The sequence below is a fragment of the Mobula birostris genome, chromosome 5 (genome assembly GCF_030028105.1).
Source record: "Mobula birostris isolate sMobBir1 chromosome 5, sMobBir1.hap1, whole genome shotgun sequence".
Classification (NCBI taxonomy): domain Eukaryota; kingdom Metazoa; phylum Chordata; class Chondrichthyes; order Myliobatiformes; family Myliobatidae; genus Mobula; species Mobula birostris.
In genome coordinates, this window is record NC_092374.1 from 51,139,040 (window position 1) to 51,160,904 (window position 21,865).

The following is a 21,865-nucleotide window of genomic DNA, read 5'->3' on the forward strand; positions in this document are numbered from 1 at the left end:
GATTTAATATCACTGGCATATGTCATGAAATTTGTAAATTTTACAGCAGCAGGTCAATGAAATATAGTACATGATAAATAGAGAAAAAACTGAGTTACATTAAGTATATATACTTATGCATCTAATAATTAAGTTACAATAAGTAGTGCAAAATAACAGAAATAAAAAAAGTAGTGAGGCAGAGTCCAGGGGTTCAATGTCCATTTAGAAAATCGGATGGCAAAGGGGAAGAAGCTGTTCTTGAATCACTGAGTGTGTGCCTTCAGGCTTCTATACCTCCTTCCCGATGGTAACAGTGTGAAGAGGACAGGTTCTGGGTGGTGGGGATCCTTAACGATGGACGCTGCCTTCCTAAAGCACCACTCCTTGAAGATGTCTTGCATACTATGGAGACTGGTACCCACGACAGAGTTGACTAATTTTACAAGTTTTTGCAACTGATCTCAATCTTGTGCAGTAGCCTCCCCCCCCCCCAACACCACCCCCCACCATACCAGGTGGTGATGCAACCGGTTAGAATGCTCTCCACAGTACATTTGTAGGTTTGATTGTCTTAGTTGACAAACTTAGGCTACATCCCCACTACGCCGGATAATTTTGAAAACGAAGCTTTTTCTCTTCGTTTTGACCCTCCGTCCACATTGAAACAGCGTTTTCATCTCCCGAAAACGGAGCTTTTCTAAAACACTCTACAGAGTGTGTAAATTTGAAAATAATTGTTTCGCGTTGTAGTATGGACGGGGTAAACGGAGAGATTTAAAAATGCTGTCATGGCAACACCACAACAACAATGCTTTTTCTGCTTCTGCTTGGTACTGCGCAAGCACTGCCGGACGGCTGTTATAACACGCAGTCGGTGTGAACGGTGTGAGAGTTAAATTGTAAAGTGAGCTTTTTTGACTAGATCCCCTAAATTGATTTGATTGAGTCTATCTTTAAAAATATTAATGTGAGAAATAATGCGCAGGTCTGGCAGCAGAAGATTCCACTCTCTTGGTGATCTTGGGTAGAGGATGGCTTCATGCGTGTGTTGTTTACTTTAGTGTCTACGTTAATAGCTTGTTTGGAGTTAAACATCTCTCATTCTCCACTGCTTTGCTGACTTTGTAGTCATTTGTAACTCGCAGAAACAGCTCAACTACATTGTCCGTCTAAATGAAGAAGTCCGATCTGCATTTTCCAGCAGAGGTTTTCTTTGTATTCCTCGAAGACATTGTTGAAAACTTTCTTTCGCTGTTGTTGTTGGTACTCTAGTTTTTGACCAATGGAAATAGCACAACGCCGCCGCGGAAACATAAATATTATACCGTTTCCTCTTCGTTTGTTTTCTGTAGATGTGTCTGCGCATGCCCAGTAGGAGTAGATTCGCCCAAATATCCGTTTTAATGTACACAGAGATATTTTGAAAAATGCCTAGTGTGGACGCCTGTCGTTTTTACTTGAAACCGGCGTTTTCAAAATTATCCAGTCTAGTGTGGACGTAGCCTAAATGTTAACTCCTCATGAAATACAGCTGCTCTTTTGCCTTCTTTATAGCTGCATCAATATGTTGTGTCCAGGCTAGGTCCTCAGAGATGTTGACACCCAGGAACTTGAAACAACTCACTCTCTCCACTTCTGATTCCTCTATGAGGATTGGTTTGTATTCCCCCATCTTACCCTTCCTTAAGTCCCCAATCAGTGTTGCGTCTTGCTGACGTTGAGTGCAACACCACTCAACTAACTGCTATATCTCTCTCCTGTACGCCCTTTCGTCACCATCTAAAATTTTGCCAACAATGGTTGTATCATCAGCAAATTTATAGATGGCATCTGAGCTATGCCTAGCCATACAGTCACAGGTATAGAGAAAGTAGAGCAGTGGGCTAAGCACACATCCCTGTGGAGCGCCAGTGTTAATTGTCAGCACGGTGGAAATGTTATTTCCAATCCACATAGATTGTGATCTGGTTAGGAAGTCAAGGATCCAGTTGCAAAGAGAGGTACAGAGGCCCAGGTCCTGTAGCTTATCGATCAGGATTGTAGGAATGATGGTGTTCAATGTTGAGCTGTAGTCAATAAACTGCATCTTGATATATGTATTTGCATTGTCCAGGTGATCCAAGGCTGCATGGAGGGCCATTGAGATTGTATCTGCTGTAGCCCTATTGTGGCAATAGGCAAATTGCAGTGGATCCAGGTCCTTCCTGAGACAGGTGTTGATTCTAGCCATGACCAACTTCTCAAAGCATTTCATCACCATAGATGTGAGTGCCACTGGACAATAGACATTGAGGCAGCTCACATTGCTCTTCTTAGGCACTGGTATAATAGTTGCTCCTTTGAATCAGATGGGAGCTTCTGACTGTAGCAGTGAGAGATTGAAAATGTTTTTGAAAATCTGTGCCAACCAACTGGTGGAACCTGCCACCTTACCAGGGTTCATCCTCCTGAAAGACAGCCTGATATCATCCTCTCAGACAGAGGTCATAGGGTCATTGGATGCTGCAGGGATCCTTATAGCTGTGGTTTTATTCTCTCTTTCAAAGGGAGCATAAAAGGTGTTAAGCTCCTCTGGCAGGGAAGCATCGATGCCATTCATAATGTTGAGTTTCACTTTGTAGGAAGTAATGTCCTGCAAACCCTGCCAGAGTTCACATGCATCTGATTTTGCCTCCAACCTCTCCTGAAATTGTTTCTTGGCTCTTGAAGTAACCCTTTGCAAGTCATGCTTGATTTTTTTATACGGAACTGGATCGCCAGACTTAAATACCATAGACCTAGCCCTTAGAAAACTTCGAACCTTCTGGCTCATCCGCGCCTTTTGGTTTGGGAATGTACAGTATGTTATTGTAGGCACACACTCATCTCCACAGGTTCTAATGAAGTCAGTGACAACTGTGGCTTACTCACCCAGGCTTTACGATGACTCCCTGAACAGAGATCAGTCCACTGATTCAAAGGAGTTCTGCAAGTGCTTCTGTGCCTCTCTTCTTGGTCCTCACTGCTGGTGCTGCAGTCTTCAGTCTCTGCCTGTACTCAGGGAGTATGGGTACAGCTAGGTGATCAGACTTATCAAAGCGTGGGCATGGAATAGCATGGTAAGCATTCTTGAACTTAGTGTAACAGTGGTCCAGTGTTATTTTCTCTGGTACTACAGGTGATTTGTTAATAGTTATTTAGTGACTTTATCAAGCTGGCCTGGTTAAAATTCCCCAAAATGATGGGGAAGACATCAGGATGTATTGTTTCATGCCTGTTGATTACATTGCTCAGTTTGTCTAGAGCCTATTTGATATTAGCCTGAGACGGAATGAACACCGCTACCAAAAAGATTACAAAATCCCTTATGGCATGTAAAATGGCTGACACTTAATTGCGAGATGTTCCAGGTCTCGTCAGCAATACTGAGACGTCACCCACACATTAGTACATCACAAGAAGCTGATCACAAGGCATACACCTCCACCTCTGCTTTTGAGAGACTCGAATAAATAGTTGACCTTTTGGTCTGAGACCCTTTGGCAGGATTGAAAAGGATACAGGAGGACACTAGAACAAAAAGGTGGGAAGAGGGGAAGGACAACTAGCTAGAAGGTGATAAGTGAAGCCAAGTACTTGGGAAAGGTAAAAGACAGTAGAAGAAGGAATCTGATAGGAAAGGCAAATAGAGCATGGAATTAAGGGAAGAAGGAGGGGCAACAGGAGGAGGTGACAGGCAGATGAGAATAAGAGTTAAGAGGCCAGAGTTGGAATAGAAGAGGGAAGGGGGTGGGAAAAAAAAATTATCGGAAGGAGAAATCATGCCATCAGGTTGGAGGCATAAGAGGAAGCCATGGATTGGCATGTCAGAATGTAAAAGGGGATAGGAATATTTCAATTCTAAAGGTTTAAATATAATAAAAGTGATAAACTGTTACATCCCCTGGAAATGCAGAGCTTAAGAGGGTTAGTAGTGCCTAACGGCAACTCCTTTGCTTGCATCTTCGGAAAGAGCTCTATTTTCACCTTTAATATCTCTATTTTTCCCTTTCAGAGCTCTTTTGAAGACCCCAGTCTGAAGTTACATGCTGACTACGGTTCTTTGTGGGAATGGGACCCACTCTTGGGGTTTCACAAGTGGCCATTGTTCGGCACACCAAAGGCTCGGCCTCCAGCTCTGTCCGCCTTCAGAGGGCAATGCTTTCGTACCTCTGGAGATGGGAGGGTGGGGGAAGAATCGGAAGTCGGTGTCCGAGCGGAAGACTAGTGTGTCCTGGGAGATGGAAGATCTAAGGCTGTGTGCCCAGAGACCCAAGATCTTTGGGCACAGAACTTGGAAAAAGCGATGCAATGATCGTAAACCAGCAAGTTGTTTGTTATGTTTCCCTTCTCATTGTGAAACAGAGACAACTCCTTCTCCCTTATTTGGGAGAGAGAGAGCTTGTGGGATGTGGAACAACGTAGTCTTTGGAGTTCTGCAAATCTGTGTCTACACTGTTGCCTTGCTCACACCTGAGTGCTCGGTGGCAGGTGCCAATGCTTTTTTTTTGCCGATGGAGGGAGACCGGAGGGGGGATTGTTGCTTGCTTACGCTTACGCGTGGGAGGAAGGGAAGCTGGGGGGGGGGGGTATACTCTGAGGTTTTAACATTTAACTGTTGTTCATTTTTTGGGGGAACTCCTCAGTTTTCGTGGATGGTTGCGAAGAAAAAGCATTTCAGGATGTATATTGTATATATTTTTCTGATATTAAATGTACCTTTGAAATTCACAAGTCATGTAATATATTGGTCAGTATATTAAGTTAATCTGATTAGGTTGATAAGAGGAAACTATTTCCACTCATATAGAAGTGTTAATTACTGGAAACACTCAGGGAATCAGGTAGCATCAACAAGGAGAGAAGTAGAATAAAGACCTTTCAGTAGACAAACCCCTTGCTTAAAACTGTTGAGTCCATTTCACTCTTCATTGACGCTCTGACTTAGAGTACTTTGAAAGTAACATATTTTTCTTTGGATTTACAGCATCTTCACAAATAGCAGCGTTGTACAATTCAGAGTTTAATCTAAAAGAAACCAGGCCAGGAGCGAAGATAACTACAGAATTACTTTATACAAACATTTGTACTTTATTGTCACCAAACAATTGGCACTAGAACGTATAATCATCACAGCAATATTTGATTCTGCACTTCCCACACCCTGGATTACAAATATTAAATATTAAAAATAGTAAAAATTAGTAAATATTAAAAATTTAAATTATAAATCATAAATAGAAAATAGAAAAATGGAAAGTAAGGTAGTGCAAAAAAACCGAGAGGCAGGTCTGGATATTTGGAGGGTACGGTCCAGATCCGGGTCAGGATCCGTTCAGCAGTGTTCTCACAGTTGGAAAGAAGCTGTTCCCAAATCTGGCCATATGAGTCCTCAAACTCCTGAGCCTTCTCCCAGAGGGAAGAGGGACGAAAAGTGTGTTGGCTGGGTGGGTCGTGTCCTTGATTATCCTGGCAGCACTGCTCCGACAGCGTGCGGTGTAAAGTGAGTCCACGGACGGAAGATTGGTTTGTGTGATGTGCTGCGCCGTGCTCATGATCTTCTGCAGCTTCTTTTGGTCTTGGACAGGACAACTTCCATACCAGGTTGTGATGCACCCTAGAAAAATGCTTTCTACGGTGCATCTATAAAAAATAGTGAGTGTTCTAGGGGACAGGCCAAATTTTTTTAGTTTTCTCAGGAAGTAAAGGCACTGGTGGGCTTTCTTGGCAGTGAACTCTGCTTGGTTGGACCAAGTCAGGTCATTTATGATATTGACCCCTTTGAAACTTTTATTTGAAATATTTGAAACTTCCTCTTTCTGAAGCCCATTCTTGCCAGGTGAACCACTACATTTAAATTGGAGATTGTAAGATCATTTTTTAGAAAGATATTTAAGGAAATGAAGCATTAATCCATGTATGATTTGCATTTACTTCATCTATAATATTACTTGAAGCCAGAACAAGTTTGAGATACTAAATTGCATCTGATCCTAAACTAATATTTCATCATTTTTAGGCAAGATCTTATTTGTATAAATACACAAACAATGGTTTGTTGTCTTCCAGATTTATTTGATTGGATCAAGCTAGATATCACCATAAATCCAAATTGGAGCTGCTCTAGTAATGCACATAACTTGTATACAAACTGTAGCTGTTGGTTGTTCTCTTCCAAGTCACCAGTCTGACAGCTTATGCTCTCTTCACAGCCTGTGTAATCGTTTTTCAGGAGCATATCTTGTATCACTATTTTGATCTTTAGCAGAACCCACTTTCATTGATCTCTGTAATTGCTGCATTCACTAATGTGTGCAGTGAGCATTCCAATGAGCATCCTAACTAAGCCTTATTGGTGATGAGGAAGGTCAATCAGAGTGGAGAAAAACTTCTTCTATAAAATATACAGGAAAGTCCAGCCACTACCTGCTTTCAAAAATAAATAAAGAAAATGACCATAACAATTGGCTTGATAGCAGCATTTCAGTCTCAATACTAAAGGTTCATTTTATTAACAAAGTATGTATGTAGAATAGAACTCTGGGATTTGTCTTCTCCAGCAAAGAAAAATGAGTCGTTGAAAGAAAAGACATCAAGATCTCCTTACAAAAAAGAAAAAAGATACAAAAACTAGCAAACCCCAAACCCCAATCTCTTCCTTTGCAAAAATAAATTAACATATTCCCTATACAGAGAAAAACAACAACAACATCAAACTCCAACCTCTTTTCTCACACACAAACACTGACAGATCGCCCACACCATATAACCATATAACAATTACAGCACGGAAACAGGCCATCTCGGCCCTTCTAGTCTGTGCTGAGCTCTTACCCTATCCTATTCCCACCGACCAGTACTCAGTCCATAACCCTCCATTCCTTTCCTGTCCATATATCTATCCAATTTAACTTTAAACGACAACATAGAACCTGCCTCAACCACTTCTGCTGGAAGCTCATTCCACACAGCTACCACTCTCTGAGTAAAGAAGTTCCCCCTCATGTTACCCCTAAACTTTTGTCCTCTAATTCTCAACCCATGCCCTCTTGTTTGAATCTTCCCCACTCTCAATGGAAAAAGTCTAACCACATCAACTCTATCAATCCCCTCATAATTTTAAACATCTCTATCAAGTCTCCCCTCAACCTTCTACGCTCCAAAGAACAAAGACCTAAGTTGTTCAACCTTTCTCTGTAACTTAGGAGATCAAACCCAAGCAACATTTTTGTAAACCTCCTCTGTACTCTCTCAATTTTATTGACATCTTTCCCATAATTCGGTGACCAGAACTGAACACAATACTCCAGATTTGGCCTTACTAATGCCTTATACAAATTCAACATTACATCCCAAATCCTGTACTCAATGCTCTGATTAATAAATGCCAGTAAACCAAAAGCTTTCTTCACCACCCTATCCACATGAGATTCCATCTTCAGGGAACTATGCACTATTATTCCTAGATCCCTGTGTTCTAAAGCATTCTTTAATGCCCTACCATTTACCATGGATGTCCTATTTTGATTAGTTCTACCAAAATGTAGCACCTCACATTTTTCAGCATTAAACTCCATCTGCCATCTTTCAGCCCAATCTTCTAACTGTCCTAAATCTCTCTGCAAGTTTTGAATAATAACTTGGATAAAATAAAATAAAATAAAAACATGGATAAACACCAACAGGAACATCAAAAACCAGATCCACAAACCCTCACTCACACAAAAAATCTTACATATTGCCCACCTGGAAAATGGCAGCAAGGACATTAAAACTCAACCCCCAACATACCAACTGGCAACAAGAAGGAAAACATAAAGTCAGACATGGGAAGAATATTGCAAGATGCTTTTTCATCTCCTTCCTGCAATTCACGGTTTTATGCTGATGAAGAAACTAAGCCGTGTTTCTCCTTATATTTTCAACAGAAACTGTTACATACAAGTTAGTAGAAACCATCTGAGCCTAGGGTTAGGCCGATAACAGAAATTTTAGGTAATTGATAGACTTGTTGAGGAATCATGTTAACTTTACAAAGATTTACAAAAACTTTACAAATTGAAATATCAGAATCAGGTTTATTATCATGGGCACCTGTTGAGAAATGTGTTGTTTTGTAGCAGCAGTACAATACATGATTGCATCAATGTGCTGGGACCAGGATAGATCCTCCAAGATGTTGGCACCCAAGAACTCGAAGTTGATTAGCCTTTCCACTGCTAACCCATCAATGAGAAACGCTGTGTGTTCTTCTGACTTCCCCTTCCTGAAATTCACAACCAGTGCCTTAGTCTTGCTGATGTTGAGTGTGAGTTTTTTGTTATGACACCATTCAACCAGTATTCTATCATACCCATGTATGCTTCTTGTTGCTATCCAAGATTTACCATCATTGTTTGAACTGTGCCTAGCCACATAGTCATGAGTGCAGGAAGAGTAGAGCAGTGGGCTAAGCACACATCCTTGACTTGTGCCTGTGTTAATTGTCAGTGAGGAGATATTACCGATAAGGAATGTGCTCCCACTTTGTCACAATGGTTCTCTCAAGTGATGCTATGTCTTAGTTTGGAGAAAATTAGAAGTCGAACCTTTGAACCTTTATTTGATCTTGAGAAAAGATGGTGCTCATTTGCTCGTCATTATCATTTGAGTTAATTGATATAATTTTTCCACGATCTAATTGTAAATTTTTTTTAGTATATTTTCTTTTCTTGCTGGTGGTTTGATGTTTATTTTTAGAAGCTTTTTGTATGACGCATGGCTCTGGGGTTGTACACCTAATGGGTTCTCTTTTTTTTCTCACTTTTCTGCTCAGTAGGTTTTTTTTTATTACCACAAAATTTTGTTTTCAATCTTTAAGATGATGTTTTTTTTTTGAGGCATTGTAAGTGTTGTTACTTCGATGTACTCGTTATTTTTCCTATATATACAATAAAAAGATTTGAAAAGAAAGAAAGGAATGTGAGGATCCATTTGCAGAGAGAGGTACAGGGGCGCAGGTTTTGAGGCCTACTGATTAGTAGTGAGGGGATGATGGTGTTGAGAAAATGAGCTGTAATCAATATATAGCAGCCTAACAGATGTTTTGCAGTTGTCCGAGTGCGCCAAAGCTGAGTGGAGAGCCAGCACATTGCGTCACTGTAGAACTGTTGTGGCACTAGGCAAATTGCAGTGGGTCCAGGTTCTTGCTCAGGCAGGAATTAATTTTAGCCATAACCAACCTTTAAGTGATACATTGAAACATCTCATCATGATCTTCTTGGGCACCGATATGACTGATGCCATTCAGAAGCAGGTGGAAATCCCTGATTGCTGCAGTCAGAGATTGCAGATATACTTGAACACTTGAGCTAGTTGGCTGGCACAGAATTTCGGTACCCTGCCAGGTACACCATCGGAGTTTGATACTCTGCTAGGATTCACCCTCTTGAAGGATGTTCTGACATTGGTTTCCGAGAAAGAGATCACAGTGTTGCTAAGTGCTGTGGGGATTCACACAGGTATAGTTTTATTTTCCTTTTTATCTATGCATAATAGGCATTGGGCTCATCTTGGAGTGAAGCATTAGTCATTTAGGATATTAGGATATGCTTTGTAGGAAATGATAGCCTGCAAACCATGAAAGAGCTGACGTGCATCTGATAGTGCCACTAAATACACCGGGACCATGTCAATGGTCTAGTAACACCTTGTGATATTTATTCATTTCAGGTGGCAAATATTGGCAAGCAATCCAAACATGTATTCAGGTTAACTGAACCTCTTTGACAATTACTAACCGTGCTCATGGTGGACTGGTTCCATCCCAGTCTAGCAGAGTTGTGGTTAGTGGCAGCATGATAACCTATCCTACCCATGAGGTCAGCACATTCCTGAGTTTGGTGAGAACCTACTGGTCAATGGTCAGGAAACCTTGACTGCTGGCCTGTAACTTGATGACAGAGTCACATACTTCTTCGACCATAAGATATAGGAGCAGATTAGGCCATTTGGCCTATCGAGTCTGCTCCGCCATTACATCATGGCTGATCTAATTTTCCTCATGCCCTCTCCTCCAGTTTCTCGTGTGTTCCTCCAGATTCCAGCATCTACAGTCTCTTATAGAGTCAGGGAAAACTACAGAACAGAAACAGGTCCTTCGGCCCATCTAGTTTGTGCTGAACCATTTAATCGTCCTCATCTCATCGACCTGCACCTGAGCCATAGCTCTCCATGCCCCTCCCATCCACTAATCTATCAAAAATTCTTTTCAATGTTTAAATCAAAATTGCATCCACCACTTATGCTGCAGTTCGTTCTACAATCTCAACACCCTCTGAGTGAAGTTTCCCCTCATGTTCCCATTAAGCATTTCACCTTTCACACTTAATCCATGAGCTCCTGTTGTAGTCTCACCCAACCTCAGTGGAAAAAGCCTGCTTGCTTTTACCCAACTATACCCTTCATAATGTTGTATACCTCTATCAAATCTCCTCTCGAGCTTCAATATTCCACCGATAAAGTTCTAACTTATTTATTCCTTCCTTATACCTCAGGTCCTTCAATCCCAGCAACATCCTAGTAAATTTTCTTTATACTCTTTGGTGTCCTGTTGCACTCACCTCAATAATTAGCAAATGCTTTGAGAGGCTGGTCAAGGGCTGCATCTGCAGCATGCCGCCACCCACACTAGACCCCCTACAATTCATCTACTGACACAACTTATCACCAGATGACGCAATAGCCACAGCTCTACACACCATCCTTACACATCTGGAGAAAAAGGATGCTTATGTGAGAATACTGTTCTGGACTACAGTTCAGCATTCAACACCATAATTCCCTCTAGGTTTGACAAAAAGCTTAAAGACCTTGGCCTTCACTCTCCCACACCTCTGATCCTCCGACCCTCACAGAACCGCCCCCCCCCCAGGCTGTATCAGAAGCCCCCTCCTTTACCCACTGTATACCCATGACTGTGTTGCCACCCACAGCTTCAATCTGCTAATTAAATTTGCTGACAGTACTACATTGATTGGCTTAATCACAAATAATAACAAGGTAGCCTACAGAGAAAAAGTCATCACTCTGACACAGCGGTGTCAAGAAAACAACCTCTCTCTCTCAATATCGCAAAAACAAAGGAGCTGGTTGTGCACTACAGGAGGAATGGCTACGGGCTAACTCCTATTGACATCAATGGATATGGGGTTGAGAGGGTGAACAGCTTTAAGTTCCTTGGCATATGCATCACCAAAGATCCCATGTGGTCTGTACATACCGGCTGTGTGGTGAAAACAGCACAACAGCGCCTCTTTCACCTCAGACGATTGAAGAAGTTTGGTATGGGCCCCCAAATCCTAAGAACTTTCTACAGGGGCACAATTGAGAGCATCCTGACTGGCTGCATCACTGCCTGGTATGGGAACTGTACTTCCCTCAATCACAGGGCTCTGCAGAGAGTGGTGTGGACAGCCCAGCCCATTTGTAGATGTGAGCTTCCCACTATTTCTTCTTTTTACGTTGTACATCAACAATTTGGATTATGGAATAGATGGCTTTGTGGCTAAGTTTGCTGATGATACAAAGATAGATGGAGGGGCCGGTAGTGCTGAGGAAACGGAGAGTCTGCAGAGAGACTTGGATAGATTGGGAGAATGGGCAAATAAGTGGCAAATGAAATGGAAAGTGTATGGTTATGCACTTTGGAAGAAGAAATAAACAGGCAGACTATTATTTAAATGGGGAGAGAATTCAAAAATTCTGAGATGCAACGGGACTTGGGAGTCCTCATGCAGGAGACTCTTAAGGTTAACCTCCAGGTTGAGTCAGTAGTGAAGAAGGCGAATGCAATGTTGGCATTCATTTCTAGAGGAATAGAGTATAGGAGCAGGGATGTGATGTTGAGGCTCTATAAGGCACTGGTACGACCTCACTTGGAGTACTGTGTGCAGTTTTGGGCTCCTTATTTAAGAAAGGATGTGCTGATGTTCGAGAGGCTTCAGAGAAGATTCACTAGAATGATTCCGGGAATGAGAGGGTTAATATATGAGGAACATTTGACCGCCCTCGGACTGTACTCTTTGGAGTTTAGAAGAATGAGGGGGGACCTCATAGAAACATTTCTAATGTTGAAAGGCATGGACAGAGTGGATGTGGCAAAGTTGTTTCCCATGGTGGGGGAGTTTAGTACGAGAGGACATGACTTAAGGATTGAAGGGTGCCCATTCAGAACGGAGATGCGAAGAAATTTTTTTAGTCAGAGGGTGGTGAATCTGTAGAATTTGTTGCCACGGACAACAGTGGAAGTCAAGTCTTTGGGTGTATTTAAGGCAGAGATGGATAGATATCTGAGTAGCCAGGGCAACAAAGGTTATAGTGAGAAGGCAGGGGAGTGGGACTAAATGGGAGAATGGATCAGCTCATGATAAAATGGCACAGCAGACTCGATGGGCCGAATGGACGACTTCTGCTCCTTTGTCCTATGGCCCTATTCAGGACACTTACAAAGGCAGGTGTGTAAAAAGGGACTAAAGTGTCATTGGGGATCCGAGTCACCCAAACCACAAACTATTCCAGCTGCTACTATCTGGGAAACAGTACTGCAGCATTTAAAGCCAGGACCAACAGTCTCCAGGACAGCTTCTTCCACCAGGTCATCAGACTGATTAATTTATGCTGACACAATTGTATTTCTATGTTATATTGACTGTCCTATTGTACTTACTATTTATTATATATTACTATAAATTGCACCTTGCATATTTAGACGGAGACATGTCTTTAACAACTTGAACATAACATCCAAACTCCTGTACTCAGTACTTTGATCTATGAAAGCCAATATACTAAAAGTGGTCTTTATGACCCTGTCTACCTGTGACAACACTTTCAATGAATTATGGACCAATATACCCGATCTCTTTGTTCTACCACACTCCTCAGTGTCTGACTACTCATTATGTAAGACCTACCGTGGTTCATCTTCCCAAAGCGCAACACCTGATACCTGTCTGCATTAAATTCCATCTGACATTTTTCATCCCATTTTTCCAGCTGGTCCAGATGCCGCTGCAAGCTTTGATAGTCATCCTTACTGTCTACATCCACAAGCTTGGTGTCATCCACAAATTTGTTGATCTAGTTAACCATATTATAAGATCATAAGACCATAAGATACAGGAACAGAATTAGGCTATTTTGCCCATCAAGTCTGCTCTGCCATTTCATCATGACTAATCCATTTTTCCTCTTAGCCTCAATCTCCTGCATTGCCCCTCCCCCTACCATATCCCTTCATGCCCTGACCAATCAAGTAGTTATTAACCTCTGTCTTAAATATATATACAAAGACTTGGTCTCTACAGCTACACATTCACCACTCTTTGGCTAAAGACATTCATCCTTATTTTCATCCTAAGAGGACACCCTTCTATTTTGAGGCGGTGTCCTCTGGCCTTAGACAATCCCATCATACGAAATATCCTCTCCACATCCAATCTATCAAGGCCTTTCACCATTAGGTAGGTTTCAATTAGGTTAGCCCTCATTCTTCCAAATTCCAGTGAATATAGGCCCAGAACCATTAAATGCTCTTCATATTGCAAGCCATTTAAACCTGGAATCCTTTTTGGGAAACTCTTTTGAACCCTCTCCAGTTTCAGCACATCCTTTTAAAGGGGCCCAGAATTCATCAAAATACTCCAGCTGAGGCCTCACCAGTGCTTTTTAAAGTCTCAACATTACATCCTTGTTTTTATATTCTAGTCCTCTTGAAATGAATGCTAACATCGTATTTGTCTTTCTCACCACTGACTAAATCTGCAAATTTACCTTTAGGGTATCTTGCACAATGACTCCCAAATCCTTTTGCACCTCAGATTTTTGTATTTTTCTTTCCATTCAGAAAATAGTCAACCCTTTCATTTCTTCTCTGAAAGTGCGTGACCAGATACTTCCCAACACTGTATTCCATCTGCCCCTTCTTTGCCTATTCTCCTAATCTGTCCTTCTGTAGCTGTTCTATTTCCTCAAAAGTATCTGCCACTCCACCTACCTTCGTATCACCTGCAAAGCCATCCATTTCATTGACACATAATGTAAAATCATCGACACATAATATAAAAACAATCAGTCCCAGCACAGACCCTGTGCAACACCACTAGTCACAGGCAACCAATTTAAGAAAAGGGTCCTTTTATTCCCACTTATTGCCTCCTGCCAATCAGCCACTGCTTTATCCATGCTAGAATCTTTCCTTGGGCTCGTAGCTTGTCAAGAAGCCACACGTGTGACACCTTGTCAAAAGCCTTCTGAAAAAAAAGGACACAACACCAACCAATTCTCCTTTGTCTATCCTGCTTGTTATTTCTTCAAAGAATTCCAACAGATTTGTCAGGCAAGATTTTCTTTTGAGGATACCATGCTGACTATGGCCTATCTTATCATGTGCCTCCACGTACAACAAAACCATATTCTTAATAATTGACTCCAACATCTTCCCAACCACTGTGGTCAGACTAATTGGGCAATAATTTCCTTTCTTCGGCCTCTTTCCCTTCTTGAAGAGTGTTGTGACATTTGCAATTTTCTAGTATTCCAGAACCATTCCAAAATCTGATGATGCTTGAAAGATCATTATTAATGTCTCCACAATCTCTTCAGCCACCTTTTCAGAACCCTGAGTGTACAGCATCTGGTCCAGGTGACTTATCTACCTTCAGACCTTTCAGTTTCCAAGAACCCTCTCTCTAGTAATGGTAACTTCACACACTTCATGACTCTTGACACCAGGAACTTCTACCGTACTGCTAGTATCTTCCAGATTGAAGACTGATGCAAAATACTTATTTGGTTCTTCTGCCATTACTACCCCCATCACTACATCACCAGTGTTGTTTTCCAGCAATCTGATATCCACTCTCGCCTCTTTTACACTTTATGTATCTCAAGAACATTTGAAAAACCTTGAGGTGATAGACAGGAGCTAAAGGAGGTTACAGGAGTCAGATAACTGGGTGACTATCAAGAGAAGGAAGGGAAATGCACATCCAGTGCAGAGTACACCTGTGGCTGTTACCCTCAATTAAAACTTTAGATACTATTGAGGGGGCGATCTACCGGGGGGAAAACACAGTGCCCTGAGTCTGAGGCACTGAGCCTCTGAAGAGCAGAGAGGTAAAGAGTTAGTCAGAGGGGAAAGCATACAAACTCCTTACAATCAGTGGTGGGCATTGAATCTAGGTTGCTGGTACTGGAGTGTTGTGTTAACTGCTACACTATCTGCAGATGTTAATTGCATTTCTCCTGCCGATTCAAGTATTTTTTATTTTATCAAATTATGGAATATTTGCTTGTTACATTTTGAATTCATACACCTTACTCTCTGTAACTTCAGTAAGCTGTTTCATGAGTTGATTTAGTTTGCATGGAATATTGATGAATGAGACTTCAGCTTCAAGAGCTGCAAGCTTAAGATCACAATGTGTTGGGATAACAAATGACAAGCTGTATCCTGTTGTGTGGTGAGTTGTAAGCGAGCCACATGTTTTCTTGTTGAAACTAATAGCTTTATCTTTGAAACTGCTATAAAAAATTTCAGCTCTTTTAAGTATCGAGCAGCTTTTTGATGTATCCATTTAAGAATAGGGTTAACAATCGCTCATGATTTTACATATAATAGTGTAGTTTTATTTTGTATACTGTGAATGAGGCTCATGATGCTCTGGTTTACGGTCTAAAAAAATGCTGAAAATAATGTAAAACAAACCAGTTTGCTCCACTTTACATTTACATCGACTCCCTAGATCTCTCATCATTTTCAAGGGAATAATTTTAAAACTAACAACCCACCATGAATCTGTTGGGGTCTAATTGCCATTCATTTTGCTATTCATTTTAAACCTTCTCCAATTTTACCATCCAGTGACTTTAACGGAAAATAAAATCAGACGGGACGTAAAATCAGCAGCTGATCCAACTACATCGCTTTCCAGCTGGATGGAAAAGATTGGTTATTACCTAACTGAAAAGAGGCTTAGTTATCAGACTGGTGCCTGGTAAATCTTCTTTGAGCTAAGAAAGAGCTCCAGAAAAGCAATGGTGGTTTATGTTGTGCCGTTTGTCTCTTGTCTATATAGCAGGAAGTGAAGATTTAAAAAAAAAATCAAAAAATGGAAATAAAAAAGGCAAATGCTGTAAATTTAAAATAGAATCAGAAATTGCTGGAAATATTTAGCGGCGAGGTTGCCGCTGTGGGAAGGAGAAGAAAGTTGATGTTTCAATCTAATACCCTTCATCATAGCAGCAGGGAGCAGTTTACAGCTCTCTAATGGTATGTGTCCTGTTAAAGCTCACAATATGGGACTTGATAATTCGGGGGACTATGACAAGTCTGGAGTAAATTACCGCACGGTACGCACTCCTGTGTACTATATAATCTTGAACATTACAGCACCATTTCCTATGAGTGCACTTTCAATGCTTAAGTTGTTCCATCTGACACTATATATTGCAAAATGGCATGGGAGCAACTTTCTATTTTCAAGCACATTCTGGGCAGGAAGTTTCAAATACATCTCCATGAATTTCCAATTTTTGCTCCCTTTTGGATATTGTTGCCATGCATCATTTGTACAGAGCTACAAAGTTGACTCTTAATAATTTAGTGGAAAATAATTTGAACTAAATGGAAAACAACATAAAATACACAATGAATTTTAATGTTTAATTTTCTGATATAGCAAATCTAACTGAATATAATGTTGGTTGTTTTCTTTCCAATCACAAATGGCAAAGCTTAAAACAGGCAGTAAAAACTCACATAGTCATAGATGGCCATCAGCACTCAAATGGGCTCCAGCTACATCAGTCTTTTTGTTGGCTACATGGAGCAGTTCTTGTTTGACACCTAATCTGGCATCCTTCCTCAAACTCCTTCTATGCTACATTGACAATTGGATTGGTGAGGGGCCAAATTTCTTCAGTCTCCCAAACAAGTAGGGGCACTGGTGAATGTGTTTGCTGTGGCATCAACATGGTTGTACCATGAGCAGGCTATCGGTGCTCCTAGGAATTTGAAACTCCCAGAAATCTTAACCTCAACAGCACTGGTATAAATAGGAACATGTGCATACCCACCCCCACCATTACCTTAAGTTAGTGATCAGCTCATTTGTTTTGTTGTCATTGAGGGAAAGATTACTGTAATAACACCACATCACTGGGCTCTCCCCTCATAGATATTTGAGATATAGCCCTCTACACTGGTATCATCTGCAAACTTAGAGCAGAATCTGGCTATGCAGCTCTGAATGTATAGGGAGTAGAGCAGGACGTGGAGGATGCAGTCTTGTAGGACACAAGTGGTGAGATTAATTGTGATGGAGGTGTTGCTGCCCATCCTTATTGATTGTGGTCTGTTGGATAAGGAGGACAAGAATCCCATTGAAAATGAAAGTGTTGAGTCCCAGGTCTAGGGTTTGGAGACGAGTTTGCTGTAGGTAATAGTCTGATGTATAGCAGGTATTTTTATTGTCCAGATGTTTCAGCATTCAGTTATAGGGCCAGAGAGATGACTCTGTTGTAGTGCTGTTTCATCAGGAGACAAACTGCAGTGAGTCAAAGTGTTTTTAGGTGCGAGGATGATAGTGGTATTCATAGAGCAGGTAGAAACAAAAAGAGTTTAAAAATATCTGCGAACAACCCACCATCTCTTTATTGTACTTTCTGATGGCACACCAAGGGTAGTTTTCTGTGATAATGCCAGTGATGACAAATTACTATATGATTAGTGGCAAGACCAAAACACATCAAGGGCCTGATCTTCTGATTTGTTTTTTTTTAAACACATTCATAATTATCTCTGAGACATATTAACCCACAATGTTGTATGATATATATAGTTTTTTAAGGTCAAACTTGTTTTCATGTTTCTCCAGAAGCCCAGCAGAGGAAGGTGTGGCCCCGTAAATTTCTGTTCGTTATCGTTGTGGTCAACTATCATAATGGCACTACTCAAAATATCCAAACATCAAAAAAAAAAATCCCCATAATTAAAACAATCAAAATATGCTGAGGCCTGTGTAAAAAGCTATTAAAAATAAAATTTTTGTTGTTATCTGTTGGAGCCCAGCAGTTACAATTTGGTAACAATGCAGATTCCAGCAGGATGCTAAGTGTCATTTGTATTAAGTTATGAGCTTCTATGGAAAAAAATAACTTACTTCACACAACAAAAGTCCAACACCATTCATGCCTAAATCAAAAAGATAGCTTTAGTCAGTTTCATGCAGAGTTCATGGTATGCGCATTATAAAGCTATATAATTTGTGAAAGGTGCATGCAGGCAGTAAATGTACCTTCCATAAGAATAATTCATACTCTTGAGCAAGAGCTCATGACATCAATGAGACAACCAAGAATGTCAATAACCAAAAAGTGCAGTAAGCTCTTGGCTGTCACCATTACCGTTGATCCAGTTTACTTCAAGAATATTAATGTAGAATGAAGCAACATTGACTAATAGTGAAACAGCTACAAACACTTGTACAGGAGCTATTTACAGATGACAATCTCTCATTAACCCAATGTACTGCCTACTGACAGCTCTCCAGATGTAATAGGTTTTATTTTGCATAAAAGCATTATCTCTTCTGTATATATCCAAACAGGTTGGAAGAGATTATTAATGTGTGTTAGGAACCAGAGAAATATTTAGTGCCTTACCCTCCTGAATGGGAAGCTTGACAAAGTAATCTCCCTACCAACACCTTATTTCATCTTTTACTAAACTTACGCACATTTCTTATTCTCATACACCAGTGCATCCAGCAGTAATCAAACTAAATCATTTTTAATGCTTATCTTGATTTAATATATTTACAAATGACTACTCTTCTACTAAATCTCCTGCACATTTTTTTGTTGTCAGGTACCTGCATATACCAATGAAAACAGCAGTAATCAAAAGATATATTTTAACGATTGCCTTGATTTAAAATCCAATTTTTCTCTATTGCTTCTACAGCTTTCATAACACAAGACTGCATTCCTTTCACTCTTAAATCAAGCAAGCACTGAGCAGTCAAACCCAGTTTCTCATTCTTGGCTCCAGAAAGATTTAATTTGGAAAAGGGTGATGTTTTAATGTTAACAACACTAATGTTCTGCATACAGACTTTATTCAAATAGTTTCTTACAAGGTAAAGAACGCATGATATTTTAGTTTTAAACTCTTAATTCTTCCTTGGCCATTTTGCAATCTGTGCAGGATGAGTTTCCCCTCTCAATTTCATCTTGTGGCTTTTGGTAAATAAGTGCATTGCATCTGATATTTAACCCGGCACACTTAACTGAAAATTTAAGTTATGGATACATTTTATAAACAACCTAACACAGTCAACAATGAATCTGCTGAAGTTACTATACTACATGTAGATATGAGATGTAAGGGTGCTTACCACATAGTTTCAACAAAGTGTAATTATTTGGAAAAAACACAATTTAAAGTATTTTTAAATTACCCATTAAAAGCTCATTAATAGTTTTCATCCTTTAGTGGCTCTGCAAAAGAATAGATACCCTAACTTAATTTTCCCATCCATAAGGAGGAAAAATTGCCAACCAGCTTTGATGCACCAACTGATAAGAACATTAGAGAAGGGCATTATAAAACTCACTTACTCCATCACTTTTTATCCTCAATAACCAATTGTCTATCTCAGTTAAATAAATGTTTTTTAATGTCCTGTATTAAACTTTTCTTCTTACGTTTAAGTTTCAGCACACGAATTATCAAAAGATTTGAAGCTACATTTCCTCACTAAGATACTGCACATTTCAAAGCTAATTAGCGATTAACTTAGTTTTTGTTGGATCGTCAGTTGAATTCCCTGAAGCTGAAAAAAGTCATCCATTTTTCCATAGATGAAGTGCTGCCTAATCAGTCATTTTATCAGATGCAGCATCATTACACCACTTTTGCAATTGCAGCTTTTTTAAAAAAATAAGTGCAAATGAGCAGTAATCACAGTTGGACCAGAGTGAGAAGTTAGAAAAAATAGAGTTAACGGGATAGGATCCAGGTCACTCAATTATCAGTTTGTATATTTGTTCCCATTGATAGTCATTTCTCCATACAGTGACACTCGTCTCAATCAACATTTTTCTACTTCAGTCTTCACCGTTCTTTGAATTTTATGTTGTAAATGTTGAGGCAATTGTGAGCAATGAGACCCTTTTTACTGAGCAAGACATGGAGCAGGAGAAGAAGCACGAAAAGGTAGTGCATCCTATTGGAGTGATGGGGATGTTATGTATGGACTACAGAATAGGAGGCCTTTCAGTCATTTATTAATGCAGTAAGCAGGTTCCATATCACCCCATATTAAAGTTGTGTTTTCCATTACTGTATTTACATGTCGACGGGTCACCAAGAAAACCCGAAAAGCTGATAATGAAAATTGAGCACAGCAAAATAGAAATTGTTGGAGAAACTCACCAGGTAAAACTCCGTGGAGACAAAGGAATATTTAGCAATTTGGGTAAAGAGCCAGCAGCAGTACTGAATGTGTAGAGAAAAAAAAAAATCACTTGGGGGGGGGGGAGAGAGAGAAGGGGGGGATGTGATGGTGGGAGAGGTTGTAGGTAAAGTACCAGGGGATGGGGAGGTTGAGTGGGAGGTGATGAGGAGAGAGGGAGTCAGAGACACTGGTCCACGTGTATGGAAAGCAAAACATGAGTAGATGGGGTGTGCTGGGGAGAGGGAAAGCTGTGGTTGGTGGTAGGAAGATCGAGTTGCAGATAGAAGAAGTGGCGAAGTATGTTTGTCTTTATCTTCCAGCTGCATGTGATTTCAACTCCTTCCCATTCATCTCCTAATCTGCACGTCTTTGGGATGTGGGTAGAAACTGGACCATCCAAAAGGAAACCCACATGGTTACAGGGAGAATATGGAATCTCCACATTGCCAGCACCTGAGGTCAGGGTTGACCCAGATCTTTGGTGCTGTGAGAAAGTTAGGTTTGTGCAATGTTTGCTCATATTTTTCTACTTCAGAGTTAGTCTACCTAGTCTAGTTATACAAGTTTTTTTTTTGCATAGTAAAAACCACCTACAATTGTTATTTTACCTCATATCTGTTAGACCTTAAGAACACCAAAATTTGATACCAGCTGGGAATGCTGATCAGAAACAAGCAAACATTTAGATTTGCATTTCTACTATATGTATGATTGAGGTTTCTTTTCTATACATTCACTTATACACTTGGACCAAGCTGTAGTATGATAGCAAAGTAAACATCTCTGAAAACAAAAGGAACTTATTTGAAAGATGCTGGTGTCTATGTTCCACAATGTGAAAATTGCCATGATAACAGGTAAATGAAGTGTGCAGAACAGCTGACATGACTATATTATTTTTAACCTCAGGAAGCTTTATTGGTAATGTATGAAGCACAATTAATTACAATAAACTTCATTTATACAGCAATCTACATATAGTTTAACATTTCTTCTCATGTGGGTGTAGTGAATTGCGGGAATTGTCTGCTTGCGAGGACCAGCTCATTAGTATTTATATTGGTGGTGGATAAATTTTTGAAAGACAAAGAAATTGAGGACTACAGACATTTGGCACAAAGAAATTGTTAAGGCCTGGAGTGGATCAGCCACAGTCATACTTAATGGCAGAGCAGGGTCAATAGGCCAAGTGGCCTGCTCCTATTTTCATGTTTTTGCCAAGGTGGAATTATTAACAACTCTAAACAAATGGCAGAGTGAAAATGAAACAAGAAAAAAAAATGACTGATGTGTTAGAAGACTTTTATTCACAAGTGAGAATTTTCCTTCAAACTGAAGTACTGTTTTGAATATAGTAAATTGTT